Source organism: Malania oleifera, chromosome 7 (assembly GCF_029873635.1).
Source record: "Malania oleifera isolate guangnan ecotype guangnan chromosome 7, ASM2987363v1, whole genome shotgun sequence".
NCBI classification, from domain to species: Eukaryota; Viridiplantae; Streptophyta; class Magnoliopsida; order Santalales; family Ximeniaceae; genus Malania; species Malania oleifera.
Genome location: NC_080423.1, coordinates 3,056,592 through 3,069,303, shown reverse-complemented (window position 1 = coordinate 3,069,303; position 12,712 = coordinate 3,056,592). Strand labels below are relative to the sequence as shown.

General features: G+C 38.2%; 1 long non-coding RNA gene across 3 annotated transcripts in view; it reads left to right on the top strand.

The window, feature by feature from the left end:
• LOC131159651 (uncharacterized) overlaps positions 1 to 9,729 on the top strand; it is a 29,399-nt gene extending 19,670 nt beyond the window's left edge. For all 3 annotated transcript variants that reach the window (XR_009137845.1, XR_009137844.1, XR_009137846.1), the window contains one exon: positions 9,012 to 9,729. This is a non-coding gene — a long non-coding RNA (uncharacterized LOC131159651). The remainder of the gene's footprint in view (positions 1 to 9,011) is intronic.
• The last annotated feature ends 2,983 nt before the right edge of the window (positions 9,730 to 12,712 follow it).

Below are 12,712 nucleotides of genomic sequence, written 5' to 3'. Positions count from 1 at the left end.
AGTTAAAATGACAGAACTAAAAATTTGGTTTAAATATCCAATGCATGGAGCACGAATTCACCACGTGGGCAACCCGTCAATCCGTCCTCTACGATCAAAAATTCTGGCGTGGCCCACCATGATCACCGCACATCTGTGTTTTCCAAGGACGGTCAGGATTGTGCCATGCTTGATGCAGGAGTCACATTGGACAGACACTCGGTCACAACACGTGGCTTATTCTCCACATGCACAAAAAAGTCTGCGTGGCCACCCTGATACCGCACGATCTGGTTTTCAAGGGCGGTCAGGTTTGCCCATGCCTGCATCCGGGTCACGTTTGACCAGCCAATCAGTCACCACCACGGGGCTCATTCTCACCCCACACAAGCACAAAAGTCTGCGTGGCCAAAAGTGACCACCACAATGATTTGTGTTTCCAAGCGGTCTTGGATTGTGCCATGCCTTGATCCCGGTCACATTTGGACCAGCCACTCTGCACTGACACGTGGCACCGGGCCTCAAAACCGCACGATTGTGCTTTCCAGGATGGCTTGGATTGGGCCACGTGCCCTGATCGGTCACATTTGACAGCCACTCGGCAACCTGACACGTGGGACCGGTCCTCAAACGCACGATTTGTTGTTTTCCAAGGATGGCTTGGATTGGGCAAGTCAGTGACCACCTCCCATACCCCAAACACTCAGTCACTGAAAAGTGACACCCCTGATCACCGCCACATCTGTGTTTTCCAAGGACGGTAAGATTGTGCCATGCCTGATCCGCGGTCACGTTTGGGGGGGACCAGACAATCGTCACCAACACGTGGCTCATTTTCCCCCCACACACAAAAAGTCTCGTGGCCACCCTGATCACCGCCCCCGATCTGTGTTTTCCAAGGATGGTCAGGATATGCCACGCCGTGCTCAGGGTCACATTGACCATCCCCTCAGTCACAACACGTGGCACCCATCCTCAACCATGCGATCTCGTTTTCCCAGGATGGACTAGATCATTGCCAGGTCTTCAATCGGGTCCCTCCATCCTCCTACTTAGCACATGACTATACTAGAACACGACATGTGGTCAGTTGTATGCCTGGCTAAAAATAGGGTCTTTTATCTTTATCGGCCTGTTGCTAAAATAACGTAGGAGAGTCCTACGTTACCCAAAGCCAACAAACCTATAAAGAGGGGCAGCTGTCCGACACCCCATTTTAACCAGGCGCCTTTCCGAGGAGCCTCTGTCAAAACCTTCCACACTGCTGTGGACCACACATTCTTTAGGTCACACGCTGGCTGTGGACCCCACCCATTCTTGTAGGTACCACGCTGGCTGTGGACCCCAAACATTCTTGTAGGTTCCCACATGCTTATGACCCCACACATTCGTGTAGGTCCCACACTGTTGTGGACCCCCAACATTCTTGTAGTCCCACATGCTGGGACCCCACACATTTCTCGTGGAACCCACACCATTTGTAGGTCCCACACTGCTTGTGGACCCACAAATTCGCGTGGACCCTACGTGCTTGTGGGCCCCCCCCCATATCTTTCATTGGCCAATTGTTTGGTAGGCCCCACAATCTTGGTACGCTAGCTCGAATTCCTACTCGATTTCACGTACCCCTTGGTACGCTAGCTCGGCTTCTACAATCCGGATGCACGTTACCATCTGGTACGCTAGATAGGATTCCGACCATCGATGCACGTTACCCCCTCTGGTACGCTAGCTCAGATCCTACATCCGATGCAGTACCTCTTTTGGCATGCTTGGCCTGCTTAGCTCGGGTTCCTCTAACCCTCAAATGGCTCGTGGACCCCACCGTGGCTCGTGGGCCCCACATATCTTCATTGGGCCCCAATGTTTGGGGGCCACACCTCTCTTGGTACGCTAGCTCGGTTCCACATCCGATGCACGTTACCTCTGGTACGCTTTAGCTCGGATTGTACATCCGATCACGTAACCCCCTTGGTACGCTCATAGCTCAGTGCTTACATCGATGACACGTTACCTCTTTTGGCTCTTGCGCCTTGTAGCCGGTTCCTATAACCCTCAAAGGCTCGTGGAACACGTGGCTCGTGGGCCCACATATCTTCATTGGGCCCCACTGTTTTGGTGGCCCCCACCTGCTAGGGTACGATAGCTCGGATTCCACATCCGAGCCGTACCATATATACGCTAGCTCGGATTTTACATCCGATGCACGTGACCCCCTCTGGATACGCTAGCTCGGATTCTTACATCGATGCACGTTACCTCTTGTGGCATGCTTGCGCTACTGCTGGTTCTATAACCATCAAATGGCTCGTGGACCAACATGGTGCGTGGGCCCCAAAATCTTAATTGGGCCCCACAGTTGGTGGGCCGACCTATCTTGAATACACTAGCCGGATTCCTACATCGGGCAGTTACCCCCTCTGGTGTGCTACTCGGCTACACATACATATCTAGGTCTTGCTAGCTCCGGTTCCTATAACCCTCAAATGGCTCGTGGACCCCACGTGGCTTGTGGGCCCCACCATAGCTGCATTGGGCCCCACATGTTTGGTGGGCCCCACCTTCTTGGTACGCTTAGATAGGATTCCTACATCCGATGCCGTTACCCTCTGTACGCTTTAGCTCGGATTCTAACATCCGATGCACGTTACCCCCTATGGTACGCTAGCTCAGAAAAAATTCTTACCTCGATGCACGGTTACCTCTTTTGGCGTGATTGCGGCATACTAGCTCGGGTTCCTGTAACCCTCAAACGGCTTGTGGACCCCACAGGGGCGGTGGCCCCACACATCTCCGATGGGCCAAGCACAAGCTTCTAGGAACCATATTATCTATGATATTATATTATTATTATTATATTATTATTATTATTATTATTTAATTTGTCACATGAAAGGCATATTTTGTCCCCCCATCATCATTCACCACAGGTCATGTTTCTTCCCTTTATCATTCTTCCCATACTATATTCCATTAATAATTCTTCATACCATAATCTGTTCCCTACACCATCTCAACTCACCATAGCCAGGTTTCTTCCCTTTATCATTCTTCCCATAATATATTCCCCTTCATAATTCTTCATCCCATACTTTGGTTCCCCAATCATCATCCAACATAATGTCATGTTTCATTCCTTTTATCATTCTTCCATACTATATTCCCTTCATAAATTAGTCATCCCATTACTTTGTTCCCTCCATCCTCATTCACCACATGTTCATGTTTTTCCCTTATCATTTTCCATACTATCTTCCCTCATACTTTTCATCCCATACTTTGTTCCCTCAAAATCATCATTCACCACATGCATGGTTTCTTCACGTTATCATTCTTCCCATAATATATTCAATTCTAATTCTTCATCCGCATACTTTGTTCCCTCCATATCATCACCACATCGTCAGTTTCTTCCTTTTATCATTCTTCCCATGCTAATTTCCCTTCACATTCTTCCCACCAGACTTGGTTCCCACCATCCTGATCCCATATGTATTCTTTCCTAGCTGCCCTAAGCTAAGGCCTTTGTATAAATAGCCTCTCATTCCAAGCCAAAGGAGAGAGCTCTTAGTGGTGGTAAGGAGAGACTCAACTATTGAAGTTTCTTCCCGAGGAGTTGTGAGTAAGCTAGTCTTTTTTTTGAGTAAAAAATCAAGGAGGTCGACTAATCCCGTTTCCGATCGGTGTTGAGTCACCCCATTGAAGAAGGCACCCGTAGTGCCAAAATCAGGAGCGCAAAAAAGAAAAACTCTCGGGAAGAGGTTGTATGCCTCGTAGACTAATCAACAGGAAAAGAAGACCGGAGAGCAGAGGAAAACGAAAAGAAGATCATGAAGCGATCGATGATCCCTTTTCCCTACAGGTACCGGAGTCACTACATTTGAGAAGGGATCCTAGTGCTCGAGTCGGAAATCAAGAACAACCCTCGGGACGGCGCTGTAGACTAACCTTGCTGATTCACAGACAGGAGAAGAAGACCGAAGGAGAAAAAGACGATAGGTAAGACCAAATGAACTTTCTCTTCCTATGTTAAAAACCATTTCTGTCCACCTTTCCCAATCGGCCTATGTTGGTTATTTGACCTTTATTTCACTTTTCTTTTTACTTAAATAGTTCCTTTACTCATAAAAAAAACAAAAAAAACAAAAAAATTCATTAAAAAGGCACAAAAATTCAGAAAACATTCAAAGAAAAATTCAAAAATTTTAAAGCTTTGAAACTTATTTACCTTTGAAAAATTTTGAAGAAATTTTTTTTTTTTTTTCCAAGAAGTTTCTAACCCATGTTTGGCCAAAGTTAGATTTGTTTCCCTACATTCAAGATTTTCAAAAATACATTCTAAAGGCATATCTTTAAAACCATGACTTTCGTGATTGTTGTCTAAAATTCTGTTGTATTCGGAAGGACATTGGAAAATTCCGGAAAATCATTGGTCTCGACCAAGACCTTAAACTGGTTTTTTCCCCCCCACACTGGTCAAGTTGACCGGCTTCACAGCTCACCATTCCCAAACTGGTTCACCCCAGGTAGTTTTCTCCATTTCGCTTGTATATTATTGTTGTATCCATAAATTCACAAAAATCATGAAATTTTCAAAAAATTCCCAAAGTATTTTCACATTTTGGTTTCAATTGATTTCATTTGTGTTATTTTGAAAATTCAGGAAAAATATCAAAAATCATTTTCACACTTAGGAAAAATCACAAAAATATCTTTTTAGGCACAAGAAAAATTCATTCCAATCCCGAACCAATCTCAAAAACCTCCCGAAATAGTATTTTTGATACTTAAAAAAAAAAAAAAACCTATAGATTTCAAAATCCTCGGGAGCGTATTTTGTATCCTATTTTCGATTTTCCTTCCCGATGATTGCCAACGAGAACATTGACTCTTCGGAGTACTAGATTGCCCCGGTTCTGAGGGAATACCTATATAGTATTTTCATTTTGTTTTTGACTTTTGAAAGGGAGTGATCTTTAAAGGCTTATTACATTTATTTCGGGAAAACTCTTTATTAATCTGGTACCATTCGTAAGAACGGGCGTGTAGGGGGTGCTAATACCTTCCCCTTGCGTAACCATACTCCTCCGACCTAACTTGGTGACGTAGACCGATTCTACCCCTAACGGGGTAGTAATCAAGTGTTCTAACCACACTTCAAAAGGTTAGTGGCGACTCCACCACACATCGTTTTTTCACGAAAATTCACATTTTCAAAATACACATTCATTTTTCCCAGTTCGCAAGCCGAACCCATTTTTAAACCAGAGATTGGTTCTCTGGGCCGGGTCCGGGACGTCGCGACAATCTTTACTCATATTTTCGTGAAATATGCAACGTAAAAATAAATTCATGTCACACGATTTTCATGTTAAAAATATTTTCTTAAATAGAAATTAATGTTGTAAAATACCCAAGGGGTTTTGTTGGAATTCATATATTCCCAAGAGGGGAGGTGAATTGGAATTTTAAACTTCTTCCGAGGTTTAACTAGATATAAGCAATATTTCACAACTTGGTGTCTTTCAAAGCATATACCAATTGCGCAGATAAAAGTAATATGCAGAAATTTAAATCATGCGTAACATTCACAATTTATCGAATATAGCATACATGTGTAGAAATAAAGTGTTGGAAATTAACAGTAGACACGTGATATATTATCGGGGTTCGGTCAATATACTGCTTACGTTACAGCCTCAAGCTCACAAGTAAGAGGATTCTACTACGACTCACTTAACGGGTGGAGCGGCACCGTTTACAACACCTTACCAAGATGGTGCACTTAACTTTCCTAATCGGGTCAAAGCCAATCTAGGACTTTTCATGGGGCAAGTCTCTCTCTTCAGGCCCACGCCTAGAATATAATCAATCAGCTCAAATTTTGTGTATAAATAAAGTTGCTTCTAATACAAGCAGGTTTGTACCGATATGCACAAGTAATAACTAAAGCACTTTTAAATGATAGATCTATAAGCTTAGTGAAGATATGTGTAATAACACTCAAGGTAAAGTTAATAGGCAATCAAGCATGTAAGTGTATTATCAATCTATCTTTGAAACAATATATAACTATATATCAATCACAAGTAGAGTTTCAAAGATTTTTCAAGAATGTAATCAAATATCTCAAAATGATTTTCTCAAAATTTAAGCACAAGAAATATTAGTAATATTAGCTTGTCAAAAAAATTTGCTTCACAATTCATAAGACAAGCTTAATGAGTCTTGCAATAGTAATGAAAGACTCACTAGCTAAAAAGTTTTTACCACACAATGAATTTATTAATTAAATCGGGGGGAAAAACTTTGTCTAAACTTTTAATCAAAAAATAATCAAACAATTAAAGCAATGAGAGTTATAGCTTTGGTAAATAATGTAGGATGATTTAGAATACTCTTACTCAAATAGATTTTGCAAAGGAATGATAAAATAAAGAGTATTAGGCTTTGTATATGAAGAGGGTGCTCTCAAAATTTTCAGAGAAAATTTTTCTAATCAAAATCCCCGATCACTCTCTAATTTTTCCAAATAAGTCCATATAAATAGACACACTAAAAAATTAACCGTTGGGGGATATAGATGGAATTTTAGAAAATATTAAGTAGGGTTAATTAAAATTAATCACGTTTTAATTTCGGTAAATTCGAGCAATTCGAGAGGTTTGGTCAACCATTTTTAAGGTTTGGTCGACCGAATTGCTCAGTTCGGTTGATTAGGGTGTTTTTGAGTTGAGGTGTTGGTCAACCAGACTTGAGGCGATTTTTAAACTTCCGAGGTTCGGTCAATTGGACTAAGTTCGGTTGACCGAATTTGGATGTTCAGTCAATCAGATTATTTTACAACTAGGACGTTCGGTTGACTAGAGCGTTGGGATTTCTCACGTGTCAATTTGGTCGATCAGGGCGTTGAAGTTCATTTTAAGGACGGTCGACCAAGTGGTCAAACTTTTGACCCTAGGGAGGTTCAGTCGACCGAAGGTGTATGTGTGTTCTAGTTCGGTCAACCGAGTAGTCAAACTGTTGACCCTGACAAGTTTGGTCGACCGAAACTTTTATATAGTTTCGGGTTCGATCAACCGAGGCCACTCAAATTGTGCATTTTAATTCAAATTTTCAATTGAAGTCACCCCTATTCACATGATTATAACTTTTAAGATATGGTGAACTTTTTCATGCGATATTTTGGGACCTATGGTCAATTTAAGGTCCTTAGGTTTTTTAATTTGTCCTAAAAATCTGGCGTCGATCTACCTTAGGTCGACCAAAGGATGATCCCTTAGGTCCCGTGGTTTCCTATGGTCAACTTATGGTCATTGATTCTTCCTATGGTCTTTAGTGAGCTTATAGTCATATTATGCATGTTATGCATTAATTATTACAGACCAAAGATTATAATTACACACCAAAATTATAAATAAAAATACAACTTAAAACAGTAATCATTCTTCATGCGCTGCTCCTTTGCTGTTCCATGGAATATGTCAAGGTATGCTCGTTTAGGTGCTTTTTACGACTTTCAAATTACATCATCATCCGTGCTAATTGAAACATAAACCTGCTCAAATACTCAAAGTACACAGATGGGGCACTGTGGTTTGTCATAATCAAAGCAAGGATGTGACCAAAAAGTTAATAGGTTTAGAATATTTATTAACTCAAAAATAAATACAAGTATATTAAAAATAAAACTAGTATAATTAAATATGCATAAAAATAAATTCGGGAGAATTTTATGAATATAACTAACATAATCAAAATTTACTTACATATAAATTTGGGTATAAATTTTAATAAAAATCTAACATAATCAAATTTACTTATCTTTTACTTAACCTTATGATACGATCACAACGAATATCTCAAAAAAATGATATCGAAAAAAGTGAGTAAGTGAGAATTTTAATTATAACAAAAATTCTCCCTCCACCATTAATTCTTTTACTCACTAATCTTTCTCTTCTTTTGAAAAATTTTTGTGAAAAATAAAGGTTGAGAGTTTCCTATTTATAGCAAAATTTTGAGAAAGAAAATGAAATTTGTAAATGTAAGAACCCGAATCGTGTTAACTGGATTTAAATATTAAGAAAGGGGCAAAATTGAAATTTACTAGGCTTTGTCAACGAAGCCAGATTTCATAGACGAAGTGTGTGCCTTTCTTGTCGACGAAATTCAGAGACTCGTCGACGAGGAGAAGCCGAGGAGTTTCGAAAAACGGGAATATCAAGATTCGTCGACGAAGCCACCGATTCGTCGACTAATTCAGTGAAAGATTCGTCGACGAAGGTACCATTTCGTCGACGAAATTGCCTAGGTTAAAGGGTTATAAAAGGAAAATTTCAATACTTCCTCATTAAGAAACTTCAAAGATATCTCTCTCTCTCTCTAAACCTCTCCCTATTCTCTCTCTCTTTAGATTTCTTCGTCGATCGTTCATAGAATCGGGAAACGAAAGTTACCACGAGGATCGTGGAAGAATTCTCTACAACTTCTACAGATCGGAATCTCGTTTCGGAGGTTTTCGGGTTTTGGCAAAAAATCGAGGTAAGGCTCGGTTTTCATTTTTGATCTGATAGTTTTGTAGAGGATGGTCTTGTGAGTATATTCTATACTGTGATTTGTAAGTTTTGAAATTCGGTTCGCTATTTAGGAGCCTTGGAGTTCGGGATTTAGTATTCGGGGAAAAGGTAAGGGGAACTATGTTTATATTGGTTCTTTCGAAATCGAACTCGGTGGAACTGTGGTCTACGATCCTATGTGTGTTTTGACTACTCATTTGAAGGCATCTAACGGAAAAAATTATGAGTTTTTCATTATTGCAATTTTGGAAAAAAGGGGGCGACGGGCTGAATCTCGGATTTTGTTGAAAACCGAGTATATGTATGATTTATACTATGATATTGGGATGACTGTGTCTTGACTTTGTTTAAACTGTATTTGTTTGAAAAATCATGATTTAGATTATCAAATGAGTGTGGTTTGTTTGGTTATATGAGCATGCATGTGTGTGTGATATGCGAAATTGTCGATAGGAACGCAGTTCCAAAATGATTTCAGGTACTGAGTGTGTCCGGCTCTATATCCAAGGGTGTGTATTTATCGCTTGCCACGTATGCAAGAGTGTCCGGCTCTATATCTGAGGGCGTGAGTCTATTCCGGCCGATCAAGGCGAAGGGTGTGGATCCATCAGTTAGCGCCAGTACAATGTCATGGGAGTCGAGGATTAGCCATGTGTTGGTGGCGCCGTGCTTCACGAGTTGGCTATGGGCCAATGCCGGAATGCCGGACCGGTTTTGGGCCAATGAGTGTGATGACACTGTGTATTACTGATCATGTGTGTGTATTGTGATGGGGCTGCGTATAAATGGCCGCTGTATGCGTGCGTGTATGCACTGTGTGAATTAGTACTGGATTGCATTCAACTGCGTGTATGTTGTATCATGATAATACTCAAATGCCACACACCGATATAACCTGTATTCTTCTTTACTGAGAGGTGTTTCACCCTTGCTATATGTATATTTTTATAGGTCCTTCGAGTAACCAGAACTAACGTCCTGGTGTAGGGAGCGTAGTAGCCGGTGTACTGCATTAGCGTTTGGGTAAGTGTTAGGACTGTAGTTTGTTAGGTTGCCATTTTAAGTTGTATTTGGGCACCCAGTTTGTACGTTTTGTTAAAGCCATGTTCTGCTCTTGTATAGACTCTGATATGGTATTGCATATGTTGATATAGAATGACTTTTTTCCGCTGCGTATATAATTGTGTCTTTGATGTATTTAGGGTGCCTAGGAACCCCTTGAGGTCAGACCCTCATCCATTCTACTGTATCTGTGATGATTTGTATGATACAGGGATATGTTAGATTACATTTTCACCCCTGTGTTCCATTACGGGGTTCGGGGCGTGAAACCGAAATGTGATTGTTCAAGATGGTAGGAAGTTGTGATGCTTAGAGTTCAAGAATGGCAGACCCTTTTTATAGGGGAATGGCCGCGTGTCGTGTAAATCGAGAGAGAGCGATGTGTGCCGCGAGAATTAAGAGAGAGCGATGCGTGCTACGGATATCGAGCGTGCGACGCGTTTTGCAAAAATCGAGGGAAAGCGATGTGTGTCGCGAAAATCGAGAGAGAGTGACACGTGCTACGAGTGACACGTTTGGCAAAAATCGAGAGAGAGCAATGTGTGTTGCAAAAATCGAGAGAGAGCGACGCGCATTGCAAAATTTGCGAATTCAAAGTTCTATTTATATTTCTACATCTTTATTAATGCTTTAACTGTAATTAATCCCATTCTTAGCTCACCATTTGGGTGGGTGGCCTGGTGGTAAGGAACCGGCCGTGTATCCATGTGATCGAAGGTTCGAGTCTTCACTAGGCCCAAGTAGTCTCATGTCCTGATCTTGCTTCAAGTGTAAGTGAGCTACAAATGATGATTCCCACCCATGAGACTATTTTATTTATTTATTTATTATTATTAAGTTACTTCGAGTCACCTATGTATATTTTTGTATAAGGAGTTTTACTCTAATATATACTACTGTAGACAACCCTAGTTGGTTAATTGAATGATGAACTTGAATTTCTTTTTAGTTATTTATTTGAATTTAAATATAATATAGTAACATTTAAATTATATTAAATTACTTATAAACTAATACAAAATTAACATTAAAGATTTTGTCAAATCTATATTCCTAAATCAAACTTGAATATTTTGATGAAAACTGAATATGTAATGTAAAAATACATATTTATATCTAACTTGCACACGCAAAGGAATTTTGGATAAAGTTGGATTTCAGAATAAACCGTTTGTTCATATCTATTTGTATGTGGAGTACCTGCAAACTCAGTAGTATCTAATGTGCTACTTCTGTTTTTTTTTTAGTGAAAATAATAGTAGTGAAAATAAATAAATTTCAAATATTATTATATTATTATGTTTATATATTTGATTAAGAATATGAAATTTTAAATTATTAATGCATATGATTTAGAAATTAATAATGGATCATCAATATGTGTATATGTTTCTACAAACATAAATAACATATTTAAATTAATTAACGTGTCTTCAATAATACTACCATTTTTCTTAAAGAATATAAGATTGTTACATATCCTTAGAAGCCTTCACATTAATCTCATTTCCTCCAATGTTACTATCTTTAAGATTTATTTTTAAACAATGATCAAATGTTATTTTAAAATCATAAATCTATTGTTAACGTATAATAATATAACAGACTAAAAGAAATATCCTAAACTATCAAATCCTACCCAAATCATGTTTTATGCCTAAACTTTGGTAAAATATATATTGTAGAGTATACAGGACCTGTATTCTCTTCTCTAATACCAATTGTAATGGACCCAAACCCGAGTGGGATTCTACATATAAATTTTTCAGCGGATGCACATAAATCTAAATTATTTTTATTACCATAACACTAATTAGTTTTATTACAAATATATGTCTCAACTATTAAAATTGAAAATTTCTAAAATTCTAAAATATATAAATATATTCTAAATTATATTATGTTAAAATTTTATTTTAAACATATTCTAAACATATTCTTTTTACTTCTGCTCTTGCACTTGCTACGCTAGATTTCTGGTATATTATTCAAAATTATCTGAAATGTAAAATAACGATTGGGGTAAGACGACACTCAATAAGTAAATAAGATTATTATTAGTGTGTGGTCGAAATGAGCTTTCATAATATTATAATTTCGTAAAAATAATATTTAATACTATAATTTCAAAACTGCATTTAAAATAAATGTAAATTTAAAAATTTTTACATAAAACTTTTATCATTAACTACAATAGTAAAATCTTATAACCATATACTGTAATTGTTAAATTAAATTTTTAACTTTAAAAACGTAGCTATAATATTTAATTATATATATATATATATATATATTTTTTTTCCTTATACGTTTATTTTAAATCGTCATTTAGGCACAAAAATGACCCTATTCACATAAACATATACTTTTCTTTCAAATTATCACTGTACACGTAATTATATATATATATATATATATATATATATATATATTGTAAAAATCACCCTTAGACCTGTTAGCCATACGTCATATTTTTGTTAGTCGCAAGTCATGTTTATTTCTATGACTGGGTTCTGCGGTCCGAAAACTAGACTTAGTTGACTAACCAACTAAACTAAATCACCGTACATCATCATGAAGTAAGATTTTCCCCATTAAGTCATGGTTCGACCCAGGTGTACACTTAGGAGAAATTCACTACCATATAAAATCATTTTGTGAACGGTGTGGGTGCACTCTGATCCGTTTAAACTTTAAGTTGCGGTACCGAACATTCGTAATTTCTATATCACCTGAGTCATAAGGGGTTTTGAAGATATCTTATTATATAATTTATACAATTAAAATAATATTATAAAAATCTCATTTTTTACTTATATTTTCGTGAAATATGCAATATAAAAATAAACTCATGTCATCTTCACTCATATTTTCGTGAAATATGTAACGTAAAAATAAACTCATGCCACACGATTTTTGCGTTAAAAATATTTTCTTAAATAGAAATTAATGTTGTATAATGCTAGAGAGATTTAAAATATTTCTTAACTCAAAAATAAACGCAAGTATCTTAAAGTTAAAACTAGTATAATTAAATATACGTAAAAATAAATTCGGGAGAATTTTATGAAAATAACTAACATAATCAAAAT